This window comes from Triturus cristatus, chromosome 1_2, assembly GCF_964204655.1.
Source record: "Triturus cristatus chromosome 1_2, aTriCri1.1, whole genome shotgun sequence".
In the NCBI taxonomy this organism is placed as follows: Eukaryota; Metazoa; Chordata; class Amphibia; order Caudata; family Salamandridae; genus Triturus; species Triturus cristatus.
This window is the reverse complement of record NC_140580.1, coordinates 1,197,146,935-1,197,171,650: the sequence shown is the minus strand read 5'-3', so window position 1 is coordinate 1,197,171,650 and position 24,716 is coordinate 1,197,146,935. Positions and strand designations below refer to the sequence as shown.

Sequence of the window (24,716 nt, the reverse complement as noted above, 5' to 3'; positions counted from 1 at the left end):
GTTCTTTAAAATCTCTATCCCCAAATATGTAATTTTGTTCTTTATTCCCGCGGTTAATGGATTTAGATTCCATTGCATTATTTCCGTTTTCTGATGATTGACTTGATAGCCGGAGATTTTTCCAAAATCAGTTAGCAGCTTTATAATGGTGGGGAGAGACCTATTTAGGTCACTTGTATACACCATTAAGACATCGGCAAATAAGGCCACTTTCTTAACCCATCCTTTAAACTTGAAAGGAATAACCTCATGATATCTCCTTATCATTTTAGCTAATGGTTCTATGTATAGGTTAAATAGATGAGGGGAAAGGGGGCAACCCTGTCTCATCCTTCTTTTGATCCGAATTTCTTTCGATAAGTTGCCGTTTATAAGTATTTTTGCCACCGGAGCTGCATATATATTCATTATCGCTCTTAAAAAATTCTCTCCTAGGCCATAATAGAATATTACTTTCCGCAAAAACAACCAGTTCACTCGATCAAAAGCTTTTGCAGCGTCAAATGTGAGGACTGCGAGTAGAATTTTCTCTGGGGTTGCAATATCAATAGCTCCGATTAACTGGTGGGTGAGGTCATGCAATTGCCTCCCCTTGGTGAAGCCTTTTTGGTCGATATGTATGAGTTTATCTGTTATATTCCCAATCTTGTGGCCAAAATCTGCGTGTAGATTTTATAGTCGTTATTTAGAAGGGATATGGGTCTATACGACTCACATTTTAGAGGATCCTTTTCTGGTTTCAGAATCAGACTAATGGTGGCATGGTTCCAAGATTTTGGGAGTGCTAGGCCTTCCAGAAAAATAGTATTAAAAAGGTCTGCTAATCTAGGAGCCAATGTTTCTTTTAAAGCCGTATATAACTTATTTGGGAGGGCTTCTGGGCCTGCTGCTTTCCCTTTTTTCATTCTTTTTAAAACACTTAGTATTTCTTCAATGGCAATCCCTGCATTTAGTGTATCACATGACTCGACCTACAACTTTGGGATCGCTGATTCTCTAAGATAAGAGTTCGCTATATGGCCTGGGGGTGCTAAATCTTCCTCATTTAGGGATTGAAAGAAATCTATGAAAGCTCTCTCTATTCTTATCCTATCCTCTACCTTTCCACCCGCAGAGCCACCTTGTATTGCCATAATTTTATTCCTGTTAGAGTCAGTCTTAATTTTACATGCAAGGAGTTTCCCACTGTTTTCCCCATATTCATAATTTGACAGACTACTGGCTTCCCACCTTTTTCTTACCCTTTCTTCCAGATAATCTGACAGGTCACACTTCTTTTTAGAGATTTCTTCTTTTGCTCTTTCTTGTTCTGCCTTGGAGGTTGCTACTTCACGAGTTTTATGTTGATTCAAGATTTCTAACTCTAGTTGACTTATTGTATGTCTAATTTACTAATTTCTTTTTGCTGCTAAGCCAATCAGAGTCTCACTGACAACCGCCTGTTGGAAAACGAGGCAGCATCTTTGAGGCCTGCACAAATAACATGACTACATTTGTCCTTCACTGGGAACCAAACACCCAATTGTAGCGCCTGACTCTGAGGGTAGCATTGCAGACCAGTCTGAGGCTTACTCAAGGGAGGTGGTGTGGGCTAGTAATCACCATTTGCAGGTGCGCAAAAATAACACTCAATAATTGATTGTCCAGTCTGTACTTTGCTTTAGAAAAGTAAGAGTACATTTATTAAACACACACACTACTCAATACTATGCACCAATTTACAAATATACATAAGCTGTTGGAATTACTTTGTGACATTGCATAACATATCCACCCCTCCCGCAGGGGGTGTGGGGTCTAGTACCACCACTCCCATGTATGCACATCAACTTGCCCCCAATGCAGTTAGTTGAACATAACCTGGAGCGAGGGCCCTGCGCACTGGCACCGTCCCAGTGGCGACCCACTCCATTACCTCAACAAGCATCAAAAAGGGGTAAACCTGCCTTGGTTACACATGACCCTGGCTGAGCATCTCCTACTGACCATAAAGTATGCACCTCTATATCTTAAGGGCTAGCAGTCTGGGGTCTTCACCTAAGTGCAGCAGCAAGAATCCATGTTTACGCACACTTTAGAATGACAGTACTCATCAACTTGGTTGATCATTTGAATGCATTGCAATTACAGCCCCTAAAGGCATCACAGATGAAATCACAGGATTGCGCATATACAGCCAGACACCCTAGCAGGACTGTCTGGCAACATAACCCCACTTGGCTTATGACATCTCCTTACACATGTGACTTACAGTCCCTTCAAAAGAAGTACTCCTGGCAACTACACTTCTCCTGAAGTGCGCCTCTTCACTTTAAAAGGAATCACAGGTAAAAGCATGGGATTACGTACATACAGCCAGACCCCCTAGCCGGAAGGTCCAGCAACATAACTCCATTTAGCTTAACATCACCTTACACAGGTACTTCCCTTTACACATGTGACTTTCAGTCCACCTAAAAAGAAATAACCACTAGTAAATGCATTTCGGTGCAATTACACCACTTCACCTCCAGGGGGATGCACTTCTCCACACATCCCCAACTCAGCCCTTCACTTCATGATGCACTTCTCCACACACCCTCAACTGTAGAACAAAAGTCCCAGCCTAGAAGGTGTTTAAAGGCTAGCTGAGCCCTTGAGGGGTAGTTTCCTTTAGGTCCCCATGACACTGAGGGTGGGACTTTTCTTCGTGCTGGGGAGGGGGGGGGGGGGGAGACTGCGCTTCTCCAGCAGCTTCCCCCAGCACCTTTTCACAAGTGAGGGTGACCCCCCTCCTCTGGGGGCCACAAAGCACCAAAACGGCAGATTTGTTCATGCTGGTGGGGGGGGGGGGCAGGGGAGACTGCGCTTCTCCAGCAGCTCCCCCCAGCACCTTTTTAAAAGTGAGGGTGGCCCCCCCTCCTCTGGGGGCCACAAAGCACCAAACAGCAGATTTCCAAATGCCTGGCGAGGCATTATGGGGCGCTTCATGCTCCTCTTTACCAGCCCCAGCCACTGGGAACACTCTCCTCCTCCCTCAGGGTCTCTGAGAGGGTGGATTCAGCAGGTTGCTGTCTTCACTGGCTCCCTGCGCCAGCCTTTCGCCTGGCTCTCCTCCTTGGCCTCTCTTCTCCCTGCGCAGAGGCCACTGCTCCTGCGCACCGGTCCTGGGCTTCTTCTGGTGCTGTTAGGGTCCTGGGGGCAGTCAGGGGGTCTCTCCTTCCAACTGCCCTTTGCACCAGGCTCCAGCACCTTCAGCCTCAGCAGACTACACCCCAGAGAGAGCTTCTCTTCCTGTGCAAGCAATTTTTAAAAGTGGAGTAGGGGGCTGGCAGGAAGTCTCTGTTGGTCCTATCAAACAGCGACACATCACGTCCCTGCCCCTGCTCCCTCCTTCTTGTCCAACCTCTGGGTTTGTTCAAAATGGTGTCATCCAGTGTCTCTGGCCACATGTCTCTGAAGCCTTTTCCCCCACACTGCCTTCCCTCCTTGGTGCAGCCTGGTGCCTGGCACCCAGTGACAGCTGCTAATGGATGAGCCTGTAGCCCATCTTCTCTTCCTGGAGAGGAGGCCCTCGCTTGTGGAAGAAAGGTTATTAATCCATCCAGCTGAGGTCAGCCCTCAGCCTGGGTCTGGTCCTGGCTGGCTCAGAGAAATATGACAGTTCTAGATGACCCAAAAGCAGTACAAATATGACTTTGGACTCTGCAGAATACTTCTTTTCACATTCGCTACATTGGACTTAAGTGCGTGTCTGGAATCTGTAGGCCTAACGGAAGTTAATCTAGCCATGGACCCCACATTCCCTTAGGGGAATAATTAAGTGAAAACACAGTGAAACACACTGACTTTCCCTGGCATGTTTCTTTTCAGTGTATAAAGCCTATTCCATGTCACCACCCAATACTGCATAAGTCCTGCCACACCATTCACTTTGTAGCTGCTCCTGGACTGCGCATGCTAGGAATCTCCCCTGCGCAACCCGTACATGTGTGCACACGCATGTACACATGTGTCTGCATGTAAACAGCCCGGTGTCCCTTACTCCAGCTGCTGCGCAGTGGCCTGGTCAAGCCAGGGGAACACCAGTAAAATCCCCATGCAGTCTCTTACATCCTGAGTTCACTGTGGGTGAGTCCCAACTTATGAGGCTCCCCCACAGTAAAAGCTCAACAATTAGGTTCTCAAAAAGTGAAAAATCTGTCCGGCCCATAGTGTCAGAACCACCTTCTAACACCGCCTTGTAGGCGTCCCATACTACTTGGGTGGATACTTCTCCATTGGAGTTAATTTGGAAGTAATCCTCAGTTATAACCTACAAATTGTCAATAACTTGTTCATCCAAAAGAAATGTACGATCTAGAGCCATCTTGCTTTGCCCTGAAGGTGGTCCTGGTTTATTTCTATATAGACTAAAGAATGATCAGATAAATGTGTGGATACATGTTCTACTTTTATTACATTTTTACTTAACATTTTATCTATCAAGAAAAAAGTTAATTCTTGATGCATACCCATTCTTATAATTGTTGTAAGTAAAAGTATTGGTTTGATCACCTTTACTCTTATAAATATCAACCAGATCTTCTTTAAATCTGTTCATCCATTCCCTCATTTTAGGGAGGTTTAATGCTCTCCCTGGCAGGTGTCTATAATTTTTGAGGTCTAATAATAAGTTAAAATCTCCTCCCAGAATAATTGGAATGGATATATTGATTAATTGAGCATATAAAGATTGAAGCGGGGCTGGGTCGTCTGTATTAGGGTCATAGTACCCGACAACAAACTAAGACTTACCCTCTAGTTTAATCTTAGCGGCAGCCCATCTACCCTTCGAATCTACGCACTCCTCTGCAATGGCTATTTTTGATGTTTTTTTAATGATTATTGCCACTCCCTTAATACAGCAAGCCTGATTTGTAGAAACATAACTTTCCACCCATTTTTGGTGTTTTATGATTTCCGGCTACTCAGACTTTAAAAGATGTGTTTCTTGTAAGATCCTTGGTGTTATTACAAGTATTGAACTTGAACACACTATGCACTGTTCACGGAGTTTGACTCTGACTCCCTATTTTTTACCACAGTAAACAATTTAAACAGAAATTTAAACAAATGTAATTGTCTTTTGTCAACCACTTGTATTCATTTGGTTATGACATTGCCAATATTTTCAATCATAAATAAAATGTAATAATACACTTCAATGAAATACATGATTATTTCTCATACATGGAATCATTCGTTATTTGGCATCATTCTCAATTGGCTGTATATTCCTGTAACATTCACATGAATGCCCGATGCTGACAGTCCCTTCCTCAGGGGCCAATCTACAAAGGAAAACAGTGTAATCAATGACTCATCGTCATACATGAAGCTACTTCCTAAGAACCATTACACAGTCATAGATGATTTACCAAAGTGCACCAAAATGACTGTAAAGTGAGTGACCAAACTCCGTGCATGACAAACTTGCTTTTGCATATATAAATAATGTTGCTGATGTCTTGTAGTGTGGATATGTATACGTTATTCCCCAAAACACCCATAGTAACGGTGACTCCCCAGAACTAAAAGTATTGATAGCATGCTGGTTACCTCGAACTCTGCTATCTAGGAGTACTCGTAAACAGACTTGTCCAACCTGCCATAGAATCATAATAAAGATGAAAAGAGCCTGAACAATGGACATAACTGAGATACTACGCCAATAAGTAGCAAGCGTTGCTGTAATACTCACCTCCAAAGATACCCCGTTGAATCCAAATTACATCCTGTGAGAAACAAATTCTACTGTCTGCAATCAAAATAAAATGGATGTAACCATACTAATCAACATCTAACCTCCATATGGAATCTCAGTTTGGTTGGTAACTAACGCTCACCTGCAACTGATGGATAGCCGCCCGTAATAGCTTTCTTGAAACCGTGTTAGTTAAATGCCGTCCTGCAACGAGGAAGCCAATGTCATAAGCATTATCGTTAACTTGTATAAGCATAAATCTGCTAGTTGCCCGAAGTGCCCGCTCTTAACTGGCTTACCTGCTTAACTCCGAAACTATCTAATCATCCAAGGTCTTTTCTCCAACTGCTGTTTGCCGCGCGAAAAAACCACTTAAGACCTCACGCGTGTATAACATGAAAATGAAAATAGGACTAGCAGCTCGCATTTACTGCCAATCATCGCCATCTTTGCACTATCAAAATACCTGCCAGTATGCACTAGAACATCAATGATTAAACCTAATACTATTGCTGAACTTTCCAAAAACCTCCCTAAGCTATGTAATAAAATGGTGTGAATGACAAGTAGGACGTAATGATTGTCGTTATTATCTCATAAAGAAAACAAGCTACTTTTTAAACCAACTCAAGTGTAACCACAAACCGAAACAAAACCGAGACACCAACTAATAACAAAGTGTTGTGATCTCCCATCACTTCAAAGTGTAAAATCATTTAAATTGTGACCCACCACCGCTATTGGTATTATTCATGAGTATGAATGTATTTGTATTATGTGGATGTTATTCTGTAATGGAAATGTTGGAATTATCCACTTTCTGTGTGTTCTGGGATTAACTAGCTCTTATCTAAACGGTCATTGATACCTCTTGGCATCATGGTGTCCAGGTGTTTAATCCAATATATCTCCCTCTGGAGAAGTTTCTTAGTGTTATAAATTCCTGGTTTTAGACTCACTTTTTCAATAATCTGAAACCTCAGTTGAGAAATTGTGTGTTTCGCCCTAGTCCAATGGACGGCTATGCTGGATGAAGTATTCTGGGTGCGGATTTTGCTTTTATGTTCTGTGATCCGGACCTTAAGTTTACGTGCTGTTTTCCCAACATATACTCTACCGCATGGACTCTTAATACAATAAACTATGTTGCTCGTGTTGCAATCACTAGTATGTTGTAATTTCTTTAAAGTCCTGTTCATTTTCCAGTAATTCCCACCTGTTGTTTATAATCTTTTTAATAGCTTGTGAACTGGTGGTATACTTGGACACAAAAACTATTCGATTTTCATCTGGTTTATGTTGTTTGACATCTGGTTTATGTTGCTTCTCCAGCAGCTCCCCCCAGCACCTTTTTACAAGTGAGGGTGGCCCCCCCTCCTCTGGGGGCCACAAAGCACCAAACAGCAGATTTCCAAATGCCTGGCGAGGCATTATGGGGCGCTTCATGCTCCTCTTTACCAGCCCCAGCCACTGGGAACACTCTCCTCCTCCCTCAGGGTCTCTGAGAGGGTGGATTCAGCAGGTTGCTGTCTACACTGGCTCCCTGCGCCAGCCTTTCGCCTGGCTCTCCTCCTTGGCCTCTCTTCTCCCTGCGCAGAGGCCACTGCTCCTGCGCACCGGTCCTGGGCTTCTTCTGGTGCTGTTAGGGTCCTGGGGGCAGTCAGGGGGTCTCTCCTTCCAACTGCCCTTTGCACCAGGCTCCAGCACCTTCAGCCTCAGCAGACTACACCCCAGAGAGAGCTTCTCTTCCTGTGCAAGCAATTTTTAAAAGTTGAGTAGGGGGCTGGCAGGAAGTCTCTGTTGGTCCTATCAAACAGCGACACATCACGTCCCTGCCCCTGCTCCCTCCTTCTTGTCCAACCTCTGGGTTTGTTCAAAATGGTGTCATCCAGTGTCTCTGGCCACATGTCTCTGAAGCCTTTTCCCCCACACTGCCTTCCCTCCTTGGTGCAGCCTGGTGCCTGGCACCCAGTGACAGCTGCTAATGGATGAGCCTGTAGCCCATCCCATCTTCTCTTCCTGGAGAGGAGGCCCTCGCTTGTGGAAGAAAGGTTATTAATCCATCCAGCTGAGGTCAGCCCTCAGCCTGGGTCTGGTCCTGGCTGGCTCAGAGAAATATGACAGTTCTAGATGACCCAAAAGCAGTACAAATATGACTTTGGACTCTGCAGAATACTTCTTTTCACATTCGCTACATTGGACTTAAGTGCGTGTCTGGAATCTGTAGGCCTAACGGAAGTTAATCTAGCCATGGACCCCACATTCCCTTAGGGGAATAATTAAGTGAAAACACAGTGAAACACACTGACTTTCCCTGGCATGTTTCTTTTCAGTGTATAAAGCCTATTCCATGTCACCACCCAATACTGCATAAGTCCTGCCACACCATTCACTTTGTAGCTGCTCCTGGACTGCGCATGCTAGGAATCTCCCCTGCGCAACCCGTACATGTGTGCACACGCATGTACACATGTGTCTGCATGTAAACAGCCCGGTGTCCCTTACTCCAGCTGCTGCGCAGTGGCCTGGTCAAGCCAGGGGAACACCAGTAAAATCCCCATGCAGTCTCTTACATCCTGAGTTCACTGTGGGTGAGTCCCAACTTATGAGGCTCCCCCACAGTAAAAGCTCAACAATTAGGTTCTCAAAAAGTGAAAAATCTGTCCGGCCCATAGTGTCAGAACCACCTTCTAACACCGCCTTGTAGGCGTCCCATACTACTAGGGTGGATACTTCTCCATTGGAGTTAATTTGGAAGTAATCCTCAGTTATAACCTTCAAATTGTCAATAACTTGTTCATCCAAAAGAAATGTACGATCTAGAGCCATCTTGCTTTGCCCTGAAGGTGGACCTGGTTTATTTCTATATAGACTAAAGAATGATCAGATAAATGTGTGGATACATGTTCTACTTTTATTACATTTTTACTTAACATTTTATCTATCAAGAAAAAAGTTAATTCTTGATGCATACCCATTCTTATAATTGTTGTAAGTAAAAGTATTGGTTTGATCACCTTTACTCTTATAAATATCAACCAGATCTTCTTTAAATCTGTTCATCCATTCCCTCATTTTAGGGAGGTTTAATGCTCTCCCTGGCAGGTGTCTATAATTTTTGAGGTCTAATAATAAGTTAAAATCTCCTCCCAGAATAATTGGAATGGATATATTGATTAATTGAGCATATAAAGATTGAAGCGGGGCTGGGTCGTCTGTATTAGGGTCATAGTACCCGACAACAAACTAAGACTTACCCTCTAGTTTAATCTTAGCGGCAGCCCATCTACCCTTCGAATCTACGCACTCCTCTGCAATGGCTATTTTTGATGTTTTTTTAATGATTATTGCCACTCCCTTAATACAGCAAGCCTGATTTGTAGAAACATAACTTTCCACCCATTTTTGGTGTTTTATGATTTCCGGCTACTCAGACTTTAAAAGATGTGTTTCTTGTAAGATCCTTGGTGTTATTACAAGTATTGAACTTGAACACACTATGCACTGTTCACGGAGTTTGACTCTGACTCCCTATTTTTTACCACAGTAAACAATTTAAACAGAAATTTAAACAAATGTAATTGTCTTTTGTCAACCACTTGTATTCATTTGGTTATGACATTGCCAATATTTTCAATCATAAATCATAAATAAAATGTAATAATACACTTCAATGAAATACATGATTATTTCTCATACATGGAATCATTCGTTATTTGGCATCATTCTCAATTGGCTGTATATTCCTGTAACATTCACATGAATGCCCGATGCTGACAGTCCCTTCCTCAGGGGCCAATCTACAAAGGAAAACAATGTAATCAATGACTCATCGTCATACATGAAGCTACTTCCTAAGAACCATTACACAGTCATAGATGATTTACCAAAGTGCACCAAAATGACTGTAAAGTGAGTGACCAAACTCCGTGCATGACAAACTTGCTTTTGCATATATAAATAATGTTGCTGATGTCTTGTAGTGTGGATATGTATACGTTATTCCCCAAAACACCCATAGTAACGGTGACTCCCCAGAACTAAAAGTATTGATAGCATGCTGGTTACCTCGAACTCTGCTATCTAGGAGTACTCGTAAACAGACTTGTCCAACCTGCCATAGAATCATAATAAAGATGAAAAGAGCCTGAACAATGGACATAACTGAGATACTACGCCAATAAGTAGCAAGCGTTGCTGTAATACTCACCTCCAAAGATACCCCGTTGAATCCAAATTACATCCTGTGAGAAACAAATTCTACTGTCTGCAATCAAAATAAAATGGATGTAACCATACTAATCAACATCTAACCTCCATATGGAATCTCAGTTTGGTTGGTAACTAACGCTCACCTGCAACTGATGGATAGCCGCCCGTAATAGCTTTCTTGAAACCGTGTTAGTTAAATGCCGTCCTGCAACGAGGAAGCCAATGTCATAAGCATTATCGTTAACTTGTATAAGCATAAATCTGCTAGTTGCCCGAAGTGCCCGCTCTTAACTGGCTTACCTGCTTAACTCCGAAACTATCTAATCATCCAAGGTCTTTTCTCCAACTGCTGTTTGCCGCGCGAAAAAACCACTTAAGACCTCTCACGCGTGTATAACATGAAAATGAAAATAGGACTAGCAGCTCGCATTTACTGCCAATCATCGCCATCTTTGCACTATCAAAATACCTGCCAGTATGCACTAGAACATCAATGATTAAACCTAATACTATTGCTGAACTTTCCAAAAACCTCCCTAAGCTATGTAATAAAATGGTGTGAATGACAAGTAGGACGTAATGATTGTCGTTATTATCTCATAAAGAAAACAAGCTACTTTTTAAACCAACTCAAGTGTAACCACAAACCGAAACAAAACCGAGACACCAACTAATAACAAAGTGTTGTGATCTCCCATCACTTCAAAGTGTAAAATCATTTAAATTGTGACCCACCACCGCTATTGGTATTATTCATGAGTATGAATGTATTTGTATTATGTGGATGTTATTCTGTAATGGAAATGTTGGAATTATCCACTTTGTGTGTTCTGGGATTAACTAGCTCTTATCTAAACGGTCATTGATACCTCTTGGCATCATGGTGTCCAGGTGTTTAATCCAATATATCTCCCTCTGGAGAAGTTTCTTAGTGTTATAAATTCCTGGTTTTAGACTCACTTTTTCAATAATCTGAAACCTCAGTTGAGAAATTGTGTGTTTCGCCCTAGTCCAATGGACGGCTATGCTGGATGAAGTATTCTGGGTGCGGATTTTGCTTTTATGTTCTGTGATCCGGACCTTAAGTTTACGTGCTGTTTTCCCAACATATACTCTACCGCATGGACTCTTGATACAATAAACTATGTTGCTCGTGTTGCAATCACTAGTATGTTGTAATTTCTTTAAAGTCCTGTTCATTTTCCAGTAATTCCCACCTGTTGTTTATAATCTTTTTAATAGCTTGTGAACTGGTGGTATACTTGGACACAAAAACTATTCGATTTTCATCTGGTTTATGTTGTTTGACGAACAAGTATATTTTCAGAATACCCTCGTTCAATATATCGTTGTTTGTATTCCTCTAGTTTTTTGACACAAATGTTAGGGTCTGCACATATCCTTTTAATTCTGATAAATTGGGAATATGGCAGGTTCCTGATCAAACTCTTTGGGTGAAAGCTGGTAAATGCTGGTAAGTGTCCCTGATGGTGATTTGGTGATTGATACATCTAGGAAGTTGACAGTGAGATCATTTATAGTGTAGGTGAATTGTATCCTAGGGTCAACCATGTTCAAGATATCAACCCTTTTTACAAGCTCTTCTCTCGTGTCTGTCCAGATGATGAAAATATCATCCATGTACCGGGTATACATCTTGATCTTTCTCCACCATGCTGGGTTATTCATAATGTTGTTATGCTCGAAATCTGCCATGAATATATTTGCATATGTTGGGGCCCTAGAAAAACCCATGGAGGTCCCAGTTAGTTGTGCAAAATACTGCCCTTCGAGAGGCAGGGGCACAGCTTCCCACAGGATCCCAGCTCCACCTCTGCTCCGACGCTATATTGACGCGGAAGCTGTTTCTGCAGTGCCAGCGTTTCTCTCATGGAAGGGGTTTCATGAATAACACACATGTACGGGAGAAGAACAGCGCCCTAAATGTTACCGTCTTTGTTTGAGCTTTATTCCGATACAGGTCCTGACTTCATGGCCGTTACGATCGCGTTTTGCACACCTCACTGAGCAGAGCTCTCGACCTGACCTCCTAGCCGGCCGCCATGTTCTCCCCTCAAAAAAGCAGAGCCTCTGTCTTGTCCGTATTTAGAAGTTTTTATTGTTCATCCAACTCGTGATGTCCTTCAGACACCCCGTAAATCTGGGACACGAATCAGCAGAGTGATCCTTAAAAGAGAACACCAGATGGGTGTCATCCGCATAGGAGACTGCCTTCACTTCCCAGGAGGCAATGAGAGTGAAAAGTGGTACCAGATAGGTGTTATAGAGCAACCGGCTTAAGGCAGAGCCCTGAGGCACTCCGCACCACAGTGGCTTGGGTTCAAATCGATGCGGTTGGAGAAATACTCTTTGAGAGGGATTTTTGAGCTAGGACTGGAACAATGAGAGTACTGCCCCGCGCAAGCCCAGCTGCTTGAGTCTGTCCAGAAGAACTGGGTTCGCAACCGTGTTGAACGCTGCCGACAGATCTAAAAAGACCAACAGCGCAGCAGCCCCTGTGTCTTCAGTCATTCTCAGAGATTCCGCCACCTCGACCAATGCTGTCTCTATGCTATATCCCGACCAAAATCCCAACTGAGTTGTCATGTAGGATGTCCTGTGCATCTATGGTATTAGTGAGTTGTCGTTGCACCAGTTTTTCCAGCATTTTTGCAGGTGCTGGCAGTAGTGAGATAGGGTGGTAATTACCAAGCTCCATAGGGTCAGCTTTTGTTTTTTTCAGACGGGGTAGTAGGAATGCATGTTTCCAAATATCTGGAAAAGTGCCGGTGGATAGCAAGGTGTTCCAAATGTGGTTTAATACTGGGTTGATCACATGAGCCAGAGACCCAAAAAGCTTAGGGGTCATGGATCCTCAAGGGGGCTAGACTTGCATCTTAGGATTTTGGACAGTGATTCCTGCAAAGTTATAGGGAGAAAATCCGGTTAGCTGCCATTGGAATTTGTGATTCCAGATGGTTGTGGCTGCACAGTCTCCCCCCTATCTGTGAAAGAGGCATATACTTTCTGAATTTTCCCCTCAAAGGAGTCAGATAAGTTTGTGCACAGGAAAGGAGAGGGCAATATATTTCCCTCTATTACTGATGCATTGGTGAAGGATCCATCAATCCTGAAAATTTCCTGCCCAGAATTCACCGCTCTCTCTATGCGCTTGACAAAGTATTCCCTTCTTGCCACCACCATCAATTTGCGGAGCTTCTTCAAAGGTTTCTTATAAGCATGCTTGGAAGCCGGGCTATAATCTTTCCTCCAGTGCCGCTCAAGCCTTTTACACCTACTTATTCAAACAGCCAGGTCTTGAGTCCTTTCCTGACTTGCTGGAGCGATGAGACGGTCCTGAAATGCAGGGGAAGGTTGTTCCAAGCTTTAGCCGCCAGGTGTGAGAAAGACCGTCCTTCGCTGTAGGCTTGGCGGATCCGGGGGTGTCTGTGAGGAAGAGGGGGGCGGATCGTAGGTGTCTGGTTGGTTGGTGGAAAGTCATACGTTTGTTGATATATGCTGGTCCTCCTTTGTGCAAGGCTTTGCACGCATGGGTCAACATCTTGAACTGGCATCTCTTCTGGATCAGGAGCCAGTGCAGCTTCTTGAGATGGGGTGTGATGTGGGTCGAGGATGAGTCTTGCCGCCGATTTTTGTATTGTCTGTAGTCGCTTAAGGAGGCGTGCGGTGACATAGTGTGTTCCCGTAGTCCAGCCTGCTGGTGACAAGGGCTTGCGTGAAGGTCCTTATGGTGTTGACTGGGAGCCATGTGAAGATCTTGCGGAGCATGCATATGGTGTGGAGGCAGGCGGATGAGACTGCGTTTACCTGTTTCTTCATAGATAGCTTGCCCTCCAAGATGATGCTGAGGTTGCAGATGTGGTCTGTTGGGGCAGGGTGGGCTGAGTTCTGCAGGCCACCGTGCGTCGTTCCATGATGAGGTGTTGTTCCCAAAGATGAGGACTTCCGTCTTGTCCGTGTTGAGCATGAGACAGTTGTCCTTCATCCAGTCATCGACGTTTATCATACATATGTGGAGGTTGGCTGTGGTGGTGGAGGGGACTTCTGACAGCGAGAGGATGAGTTGGGTGTCATTGGTGTAGGAGATAATGTTGAGTCTGTGCGATGTGAGGGTGTTGGCCAGGGGGGTCATGTAGGTGTTGAAGAGAGTGTGGCAGAGGGACGGTCCCTGGGGTACGCCGCCGATGATCATCTTGGGTTCCGAGGTGAACGGTGGGAGACACATTCTTTGGGTTCTTCCAGTGAGGTATGAGGCAATCCTTTTGAGGGCGTCACCCTGGATTCCGATGTGGTGGAGTCTGTTGATCAAGATGTGATGGGAGACGGTGTTGAAGGTGGCTGACAGGTCCAGGAGGATGACGACTGCCGTTTCACCGAGGTCCAGGAGGGCCCCAATGTTGTCGGTGGCTGCGCTCAGGGCTGTCTCGGTGCTGTGGTGGTCTCGAAATCCAGATTGACATGGGCCCAGGAGGTTGTGTTCCAGGTGTTCGGTGAGTTGCTGGCTGATTGCCTTCTTGACAACCTTTGCTGAAAAGGGGAGCAGGGTGATGGGCCGGTAGTTCTTTGGGTCTGCTGAGTCGGGGATGGTTTCTTCAGGAGGAGCCTCACTTCTGCGAGTTTCCAGGACTCATGGAAGGAGGCTGAGGTGATTGAGGAGTTCAGGACTTACTTGAGCTTGTCGCCAATTGTCTTTGCTCCCAAGGTTGCAGACGTGGTGGGAGCACAACCTCATGATGGAGATTGTGGCTTGAGTTGTGAGAGGGTCTCAGTGGGTGACCAGGTGTTCAGAGTTAGTGTTTGTGGGTGTGGACAGGCTGATGCTGTCAGTGGCGGTGGGTTGCTGTTTTTGTAAATGGTTGAAATATTGTCATAGAAGACATCTGCCAGGGTGTCACACAGTTCTTGGGAGGGGTGATGCCATTCTCGATGGCTGTGGGGTTAATTAACTCCTTTACTATAGCAAAGAGCTCCTTGCTGTGGTTTGTGCTGGCTTCTATGCGGTCTGCTAGGGCGTCGTTCTTTGTTTTTTTCAGGAGGTGGTGGTACAGGTTGAGTGCTGTCTTGAAGGTGGTATGGTCTCCCGTCTCTTTGCTGGGGTACCACTTTCTTTCTAGTTGCCAGGAGTAGCATTTGGTGGATTTCAGCTCCGCGAAGAACCAGCTTTCTCTTTTGGTGGATCCTTTGGATTTGGCTGGCTTGGCTGAGGTGTTTGTTACGGGGCGTTCTGTGATCCAGAGGGAGAAGTTCATCACAGCCTGTTCTCAATCTGTCAATCAATCAGGAATTTATATAGCGCAGCTAGTCACCCGTGAGGGTCCCAAGGTGCTGGGGGGGGGGGGGGCGATTTCTGTACGTGGAGGGGCAGGGTGTTCCAGGTCTTGGCAGCAAGGTAGGAGAAGGAGCTTCCTACAGTTCTAGTCTTGAAGATCCGTGGGACGGTGGCCAGAGCAAGTTAGGCAGAGCGAAGCTGTCTGGTGGGTGCGTGGAAAGAGAGGCAGTGGTTCAGATATGCTGGCTCAGCATCGTGGAGAGCGTTGTAGGCATGTGTGAGGATCTTGAAGGTGATTCTCTTATTGACTGGGAGCCAGTAGAGTTGACAAAGGTGTTGAGTGATGTGGCTGTGGCGAGGGATGTCGAGGACCAGTCTAGCTGTGGCATTTTGGACGTTCTGAAGTTTCCTGAGCTGTTTCTGGGTGATGCTGGCGTAGAGTGCATTGCCGTAGTCTAGTCTGCTGGTGATGAGTGTGTGGGTGATCGTCTTTATGGATTCTGTTGGGATCCATTTGAATGCCTTTCGGAGCAGGCAGAGCGTGTGGAAACAGGATAAGGATATTGCGTTGATCTGGTGGTTTATTGAGAGTGAGGAGTCCAATACAATGCCGAGGTTCTGTGCGTGGTCATGGGGTGGGAGGGGTTCCCAGAGTAGCGGGCCACCAACAGTCATCCCAGGCTGAGGGGGGGTCCTAGGATGAGTACTTGGGTTTTGTCCGAGTTGAGCATGAGGCAACTTTCATCCATGTGGCGACTACCTTCATTCCGCTGTGGAAGTTGGTTTTGGCAGCTGTAGGTTTGTTGGTGAGGGAAAGGATCCGCTGGGTGTCGTTGGCGTAGGAGACGATATTGAGTCCATGGCTTCTGACGATGGCTGTGAGGGGTGCCATGTAAACGTTGAAGAGGGTAGGGCTCAGGAAGGAGCCCTGGGGCACTCCGCAGCTGATCTCTGTAGATTCTGAGAGGAATGGAGGGAGTCTGACTCGCTGTGTTCGGCCGGTGAGGAATGAGTGGATCCAGTCCAGGGCCTTGTCGCGGATGGCAGAGTCGTGTAGTCTCATGATTAGGGTGCGGTGGGAGACGGTTCTGTGTTGAATGTTGTTTCTGGGAGTTGATTGTGCTGTTCCACTGGTCTTCTGATATATTTTTCCAGTCTCTGTGCGTGGGGCTGAGGGGCTCGGTGCCAGTCTTTGTATTTCCTGAGATGGTGAAGTGGACACTGTAGTGGTCGGTCCAGGTGAGCTATGTGGTGTGGTTGTTCTTGACTCTGTCACTGGACGTGAAAATGGGGTTGAGTGTGTGTCCGACATTGTGGGTAGGGTCGGTGACAAGTTTCTTGAGGCCGATGTTGCTCATGCTTTCCAGGAGGTCGTTGTGTTGGTGTCACTGGGCTCGTCGGCATGGTGTGAGAAGTGTGAACATTGTTACTGGCTCACTCACCTTCAAACAACATGTTCAGCTCTTGGATTAAAAAAAGGAAAGTTTTAGAAGCAGCGAGTTACTGGGTGTGCAGCCGTGGGAACAGTGTTATCTGTAGCTTGATGCCTCGGCCCTGCATGGCAGTGTGGCACTTTCTACTTGTCATGAATGACACTTAAAAGTGGCAAACATGCGGCGTGCAAACAACACACAGCCGCGGGGAAATATAGAAATATCAGAATAGTGATGTGTCCCCTCGGCCGCAGAGCATGAGCTGCTCCTCTTTTTAGGTCGAGCCTGGGCGCGCGTGCGCTTCTGCGAGGCATGCAGTAGTGGAGTATGGACTTGAAGCCCCGCCCACTCTCTGCCCATATTTGTCATTGGCTTGTGTCCGTGTCCTTCGTAAACGCTGGCTTGTGAGTCGTTACTGGGCTTGTTAGTCCCTCCTTGGTACGGCCGTGTCTGCATTTGGAACCTTCCATGGCGGCTGGGCCTTTTACTTCGTTTGCAGCACAGTACACTCTTGTCTTTGATGGGTTTCGCCTGCTACAGGCAAGACGTGTTTTCCTCGCCATCCACGCTTTCCCTTTCAAGCCGCCCCGGACAATGGCGGCCGCTTCTCTGCAATGCAAGAGGCCTCGAGCTATTGGTGTTGTAAATGACCATAGCTTAAACACTCGTAAATGCCAGATCTATTGCATTGCAAATGCTTTTTTGTAACTCCCCTCATTACTCAGTCCATGTTCCGTCCTTTCTCAACGCACGCTTTCATGTTTCTTATCCCATTCGTACTTATATGTCTTTCTCGTCGACCTCCCTCAGTTCTCACTTTTGTTCTGCCCCTGCTGCCCCCTCCATGAAACTCCTTCCTCCGATAGGTCGACCTTCAGTGGCCATGGTGCGATGGCCTTTGCCCTTTGACACATGCGGAAGTTATGCGGTGGAGGGGCCTGGGGTCTGCTGGCCCGGCCCGGGGCCCATCACCACGCTGCGGCAGCGGGCTCTGCTCCACTCCACTCCACAGAGAACCTCCCCCAGGGGCGTCACAAAGGCCTCCGCAGTGCGGGGGCCCAGAGCTCTAGGGGGGCCCACAGCACAGAACCCTGGCCCGACAGCTTCCGAGTAAGTCCGGAAGGGGGGCCTCCATGCAGTGTGCGGGGGGGGGGGCTCCAGTTTCGTTACGCCACTGACGCCCCCTCATATTCCTGGCAAGGATCAGACATGGCGGCAGAGCCGTGACTCACGGAGGGATGCCTCTCTCTGCTGGCCGCTCTCAGGCCGCAGACTCAGCACTTTCCAGGCTCTGTTCGTTTCATACGGGACGCTGCCGCTTCAGACTCCATCACACAAGTCATCCTGGCCGCGTGTAAGGAAGTGTGCCCTCAGTCACACTCAGTCACACATGGCGCGGATTCACTCATCGGTAGCCTGGACGCTTCCCAGAGCATGCACTATCGCCCCCTCGGATCGTGCACAGCTTTCAATAGGAAGCCAGGATCTTCAAACGCCACATTTGCCATTTATGAAGGTTGCGACATTTTGGAAACTTGACCTTTGCAGAAAAAAATGTTACTCCCCCGCCAGATGTAGATATTTACTGACCTTTTTTCTGCAAAACTTATTTTTGTGATTCTCTTTTTGCAATTAAATTTTGCAACCTTCGCATATTTTTCAGAGTTTGAAAAGCACTTTTCTAAGTTTTCAAAGAGAAATATTACCATATTTGACTGGCCCGACCTACTGCTGACACCAGACTTCAGCCGAAGAGGCAACAGACCCAATGGTTTCATAGAGTAAGAGGCCGATGGTACACACAGAGTCGGGGTGCCGCAGTGATTAATTTGAGGCGGTCGTTTCCATTGCCAGTTCCAGCGCTTGTGGAAGCCTGCCACAAGGTGGCACTGTCTGACTAATCTTGAGATGACCACAACAACAGGCAATTATTAATGCAATATACATTAACAAAGGCGTACCTGTTGTCCAAGCCATTCTTACAGCTTTGGGGGTCTGGAATAGTCCGATTGTCACACCTGTAGGAGTGTGATGGTGAGTGGTTGCGTTGTTATCATTGGCAGCGTGGCAGTGGACATGTGTGGTGCAAGCTGTAGTGGCCTCCCGATGAGAGCCCGGGCACCATGGGTGCCGGGGTCCCTATTACTGGGTCTGTGGGTCGCCCTGTTCTTTGTTTACACCGCGGACTCTGGACGGTGCAACGGAGCATGAGCCCTCAGTGTACTCTCTCAAACATTAGCACACCCACATGCTCCCTTACACTGGTGGTCTCACATGTTTGCTGACTCACAGATGCATGATTGAATGTGCTCATCTACTAACACATGGTCACGTGGACTCACTCAGACAGAGGGCCACCTGCACTCATCATGGGCTTCTGGTCACATTTACTCAGGCATACGCACCCATCCACTCACACATGCTTGCACACGCTTGCTGTCACTCACACATGGTTGCACACACTCGCTGTCACTCACACGTGCTTGCACACGCTTGTTGTCACTCATGCATGCTTGCACACACTCGCTTTCCCTCATGCATGCTTGCACACACTCGCTGTCAATCACACGTGCTTGCACACGCTCTCTAACTCATACATGCTTGCACATGCTCGCTCTCACTCACACATGCTTGCACACGCTTGCTGTCACTCACACATGCTTGCACACACTCTCTCATTCATGCATGCCTGCACACGCTCTCTGTCCCTCATGCATGCTTGCACACACTCGCTGTCACTCACACGTGCTTGCACACGCTCTCTGTCCCTCATGCATGCTTGCACACGCTCTCTCACTCATGCATGCTTGCACACACTCGCTGTCACTCATGCATCCACTCCCTCCCTCCACATGCAGTCGTGGACCTGCTGTGAGCTGCGGCACCTACATTTGTGTAGACGGTGGGATGTGCCACAGGCTCAGAGGCTGGTTACATACATCACTTCCCCATCACAGAACAGTTCTGATCAAAGCTGTCGCCACAGAGGAGTCTGAAAATCTCCACAGTCCTTGGATTCCTGAGCCCAATACAGTCCTTTGTTTAGCACTTAAGTGGCTCGCTGGATACTGTTTACCTTTAAGTTCACGGAACTCTGAGCACTTACAGACTCCCGGGCTTGGTTTGTGGCCAGGCCTGGAAAGAGGATATTGTAATAATTCATATTTGCTCTCACTGTTTCCATTCAGTGGTCAGAATTCATCTGTGTGTTTGTGAATTTTCCTGCTGCCCGCGAGTCTTATGTTTCATACCATAGACTGTTGTGACGCGGGTTACATTTACCCTGCTTGTGTTGTCACCATACTAATCCTGCTCAGTACTGGGGGTACCACAGGGTCCCGCTGGTGTGCTCGACCGATGACCAAGAACGAGCCACGACTCCAGAAATAGCCCTGACCGGCCACCACTAGAATGGAGGAGGAAGGCGTTGTCTTCATCATGGAGACCCCAGAAAACATGTACTACGAAGGCTTCATTTGAGTTCCAAACCCCCCCCCCCCATACTCTTCGTCTCAAAATGTTTGCAAACTCTGTTCAATGGCAGAGTCTGGGAACGCCATTGGAAAGTGTTTGAGGAAGTCCTTTCAAGCTAGTGATCGCGTTGGAGGTCGTCCAACTCTAGAAAGTGATTGGAAAGCAAAACCTGAGAGACGTAACCAGGGGCATGTAGTGTAGTACAACTCCTTGGGAGCAAAATACATCTCCCAGAACTGGGAAGGAACAAACTGCAGAATCCTGTCTTTGCACCCAGTTTCCTCCTAGAAACAAAACGCAAAGACAGAGCTTTGAAGATTGAGCGGACAACATCACCGAACAAACCACTTACAGTGTGAAAGGATAACGTTTATTATTGAGGTGATGGAGGTGTTGGGGGTTCTAGGGTGACAGTTTGCTGCTGTTCTGAGATTGTAGGGTTTACAGTCTTCTTGTATTCTGAGAGGGTAGGGTGCACAGCCTGCTGGTGTCCTGAGAGGGTAGGGTGCACAGCCTGCTGGTGTCCTGAGAGGGTAGGGTGCACAGCCTGCTAGTATTCTGAGATGGCACGATGCACAGTCTTTTGGTGCTATGAGAGGATAGAGAGAACAGTCTGCGAGTGTTCTGAGCGTATCAGGTGTAGAATGTGCTGGTATTCTGAGAGCGTAGGGTGTACAGTCTGCTACTATTCTGAGAGAGTAGGGTGTACAGCCAGATGGTATTCTGAGAGGGTAGGGTGTACAGCCAGCTGGTATTCTGAGAGGGTAGGGTATACAGCCTGCTGGTGTCCTGAGAGGGTAGGGTGTACAGCCAGCTGGTATTCTGAGAGCGTAGGGTGTACAGTCTGCTACTATTCTGAGAGCGTAGGGTGTACAGTCTGCTACTATTCTGAGAGAGTAGGGTGTACAGCCAGCTGGTATTCTGAGAGGGTAGGGTATACAGCCTGCTGGTGTCCTGAGAGGGTAGGGTGTACAGCCAGCTGGTATTCTGAGAGCGTAGGGTGTACAGTCTGCTACTATTCTGAGAGAGTAGGGTGTACAGTCTGCTACTATTCTGAGAGAGTAGGGTGTACAGCCAGCTGGTATTCTGAGAGGGTAGGGAATACAGCCTGCTGGTGTTCAGAGAGGGTAGGGTGTACAGTCTGCTTGTATTCTGAGAGGGTAGGGTATACAGCCTGCTAGTATTCGGAGAGAGTAGGGTGTACAGTCTGTTGGTGTCCTGAGAGGGTAGGATGCACAGCCTGCTGGTGTTTTGAGAGGGTAGGGTGTGCAGTCTGCAGGTGTTCTGAGAGGGTAGGGTGTACAGTCCCTTGGTATTATGCTGGTTTTCTGAGAGGGGAGGGTGTACAGTCCGCCGGTGTTCTGAGAGGGTAGGGTGTACAGTCTGCTGGTGTCCGAAGAGGGTAGGATGTGCAGCCTGCTGGTATTCTGAGGGATTAGGGTGTGCAGTCAGCTGGTGTCCGAAGAGGGTAGGGTGTACAGCCTGCTGGTGTTGTGAGAGGATAGGGTGTACAATCTGCTAGTATTCTGCTGGTGTTCTGAGCAGGTAGGGTGTACAATCTTTTGGTGTCCTGAGAGGGTAGGGTGTACAGCCTGCTGGTGTCCTGACAGGGTAGTGTGTACAGCCTGCTGGTGTCCTGAGAGGGTAGGGTGTGCAGTCAGCTGGTGTCCTGAGAGGGTAGGGTGTACAGTCTGCTGGTATTCTGAGCAGGTAGGTGTGAGAAGGTGGCCTGGTATATGCTGTCCACTAATCAAAGTGGTCACCCTGTACCAGTCCAAACAACCCTTATGGTGATAGGTTAAAGACAACCTTTATGAAAGCTATCCTAGTGGTAGCTATGGAGAGCAGCCTTCAGGCTAAGTCTTGAAGGAATGTAAAGCAGCTTGTTTTACCAGATCAGAACATCCTGAGTAACCAAATGAAAGGATAACCACACAAGTGTTATTTAAAATATATGTATTTATTACTAAACACTCTCTACTAATCTCTATACGAGATTAGAGCACAAAGCACACAATACTTAATCAATAGAACAACAGTAGATAGCAGAATACACAGCGGGCTCCAGGGGGAGACCGAACCATATATTAAAAAAATGGTATAACAACAACGACTTCACTAGACACAGTGCCTAGAGCACGTAGAATTGCTGGGACCACAAGGAACCACCCAAAGGAGTGAAACAGGGGACCCACGGAGGACGGGTGCAGTGTGGGAACACAGACGCGAGCTCCGTACAACTCTGTGGGAAAGTCGTGGTTGGAAAATTACAGTTTAAGGACACTTCAGAGAGGACTTCAAGCAAACCCTTTGGAACATAGAAGGTTCTAAGGCCACCCGTGTTACCTATCCCAGAGGAGCCTGGTGCACAGGGGTCAAGTGGTGTCCGAAACCCTCGTCGTTTTCAATGGCGTGATGCGAAGAAGTGCTGCTGCCGGGAAGATGAAAAGTGTCAGGTGGAATCCAAGCCTGGATCCGAGGTGAGAAGAACCTGAAAGCAGAGGGGACAGGGTCTGGGTCACTTCAGGGTGAACAGGGGCTCCATAGACGAATGCCCACCGATGTCGGGTGCTTGAAGTCTGAAGATAGGATGCTTGACTCTGCAGCCACGGGGACCAGGAAACGTCAACGATGACTAAAGTCCGGAGGTGAGCTGTCCCACGAAGGATGTCGAGTGCTGAGGGGTCAGTGTCCGGATTGAACACCAACAAGCCTTGGCAAAGGCAACTCATGCAGGCAGAGAAAACAAGTTACGGTGAAGACCAGCAAGGTCCAGGAGACTCTCCAAGCTATGGGCTGTCAGGGCACGTCTGAAGCAACTAGGGAATCCCAAGAAAATTCAAAGTGACCCAGGACCCACAGGCCAACGGACCAGGGATCGCGAAGGGACCTTGAGCGGAATCACAAAGCACCAGCCCACAGAGCACTTGTGGAGTGGAGGCCGGAGATCTTCGGTGGAAATACTGCTCGGGGTCGGGACTACACGTAGTCCAATGCACAGCTCAGGGATCGCCAAAAAGCATATGCTGCTGCAAAAGTACACGGTGCACAGGGGTTCGGGTTGCACGGTCCCCACGAGGGATACTGGTCTCAGAATTGCCTAGAGAGCAGATTGACCTCAGAGACGCTCAGGAACCCACCTCCTGTGTTGCAGAAATCTTCGGAGTCCTCAGGAGCTCGGGAGATGCAAACCGGTCAGATGCGTTTAGGTGCCTGCTCTGGCAGGGGAGTAACTCCTTTACTCCAAGGGAGATTCGTCCAGCAAAGTGTAGACCGTTGAAGTTCTTGGTTTCTGTTGCAGAGTTTAGTCCAGGTAAAATCCAAAGTCCTGTAGTCAGGTTTCCCACTTTATACCCAGGGAAGGGGTTGGACTAACTCTGGGGACCCACCTAGGGGAGGGTCAGGACAGAGGGTTGGCTACACCCATGTCCTTTGTCCAGTTTCGTGCCAGAGCAGGAGCAAATGGCTCCTGCAACCGGTTTGAGCTGGACTATGCAGAGGGACACCAAATGTGCCCCCAGCACAGACTCTGACACTCTCAGAGTGCACCCACCCATCCCCAATACACTAAAGCCTGTCTGGGAGGTGGTCACACCTCCCTGTGACAGGAAACCTATTGTCAGGCTTTCCTCTGCTCGAGCTCGGCTCAGCAGCAGGAGGGCAGACTAGTGTCTGTGGCTCGCAGCATCCATTTTGTGATGTCCTGGTCGAGAAAGCTGGTACCGGGTGTACCGGTGTTTCTCATAAGTCCCTCTAGAAGGGTAGAATCATACCTTCCCGGCCAGTTACTGACAGGGAGGTATGATTCCAAGGAGCTTGACACCAAACACAACATGGTTCTAAGCAGCCGTTTTAAAGTTGGCATTTACCGCAAAGTTATAATGCACTTAAATATATATGCTTGACTGCATCACAGACAACCCCGGAAAATAGGTTCTGAAGGCTGCAGAGGGCCTCTGCTCATGCAGGGGCACCCTCTCACATAAAACCCAGCACCCTGCCTTCAGGATTGATAAGGCCTGCCATAGGGGTGACTGATGGGTTTATATGTGCAGTGATTTAGAATAGATATAGGTAACCTATCTAAGAAAGTGGTGCATGCACCACCTTACACAGGCTGCAGTAGCAGACCTGTGGTGTCATTTTGAATGGCCTCTCAGGGGTGGCACAATAAATGCTTCAGCCCCTGGGAGGCCTCTGGGGTACCCATGCCCTGGGTACATCGTGTACCATATACTAGGGACTGATAAGGATACCCCAGTATCCAATCTGGAGTGTACCTAAAGTACATGCAATCAATTTAGAGGAGAAAGCAGATAGACTGACTGGGATCCTGCTATTCAGGACCCCAGTCTAAGTCGAAAACAGTGATAACATCAGCAAAAAGTGGGGGTAACTATAAGAAGCAGATCATACTCTCCTACAGTAGGGTGTGCAGTCTGCTGGTATTCTGGGATTGTCATGTGTACAGTCTGCTGGTGACCTGAGAGGGTAGTGTGTACAGCCTGCTGGTGTCCTGAGATTGTAGTGTGTACAGTCTGCTGGAGTCTGGAGGGGGTAGAGTGTACAGTCTGCAGGTATT

General features: G+C 47.2%; 1 protein-coding gene and 1 long non-coding RNA gene across 4 annotated transcripts in view; one reads left to right on the top strand and one right to left on the bottom strand.

Annotated features, from left to right (window-relative positions):
• The window catches only part of COL27A1 (collagen type XXVII alpha 1 chain), a 2,221,286-nt gene that overhangs the window by 767,286 nt on the left and 1,429,284 nt on the right, over nt 1–24,716 (top strand). The window lies entirely within an intron of this gene.
• Nucleotides 8,851–24,716, bottom strand: part of LOC146869031 (uncharacterized) — a 31,216-nt gene continuing 15,350 nt past the window's right edge. Inside the window, exons 2-4 of the long non-coding RNA XR_014965475.1 lie at nt 10,081–10,142; nt 9,936–9,992; nt 8,851–9,525 (exon numbers count right to left, since the gene is read on the bottom strand). This is a non-coding gene — a long non-coding RNA (uncharacterized LOC146869031). The remainder of the gene's footprint in view (nt 9,526–9,935; nt 9,993–10,080; nt 10,143–24,716) is intronic.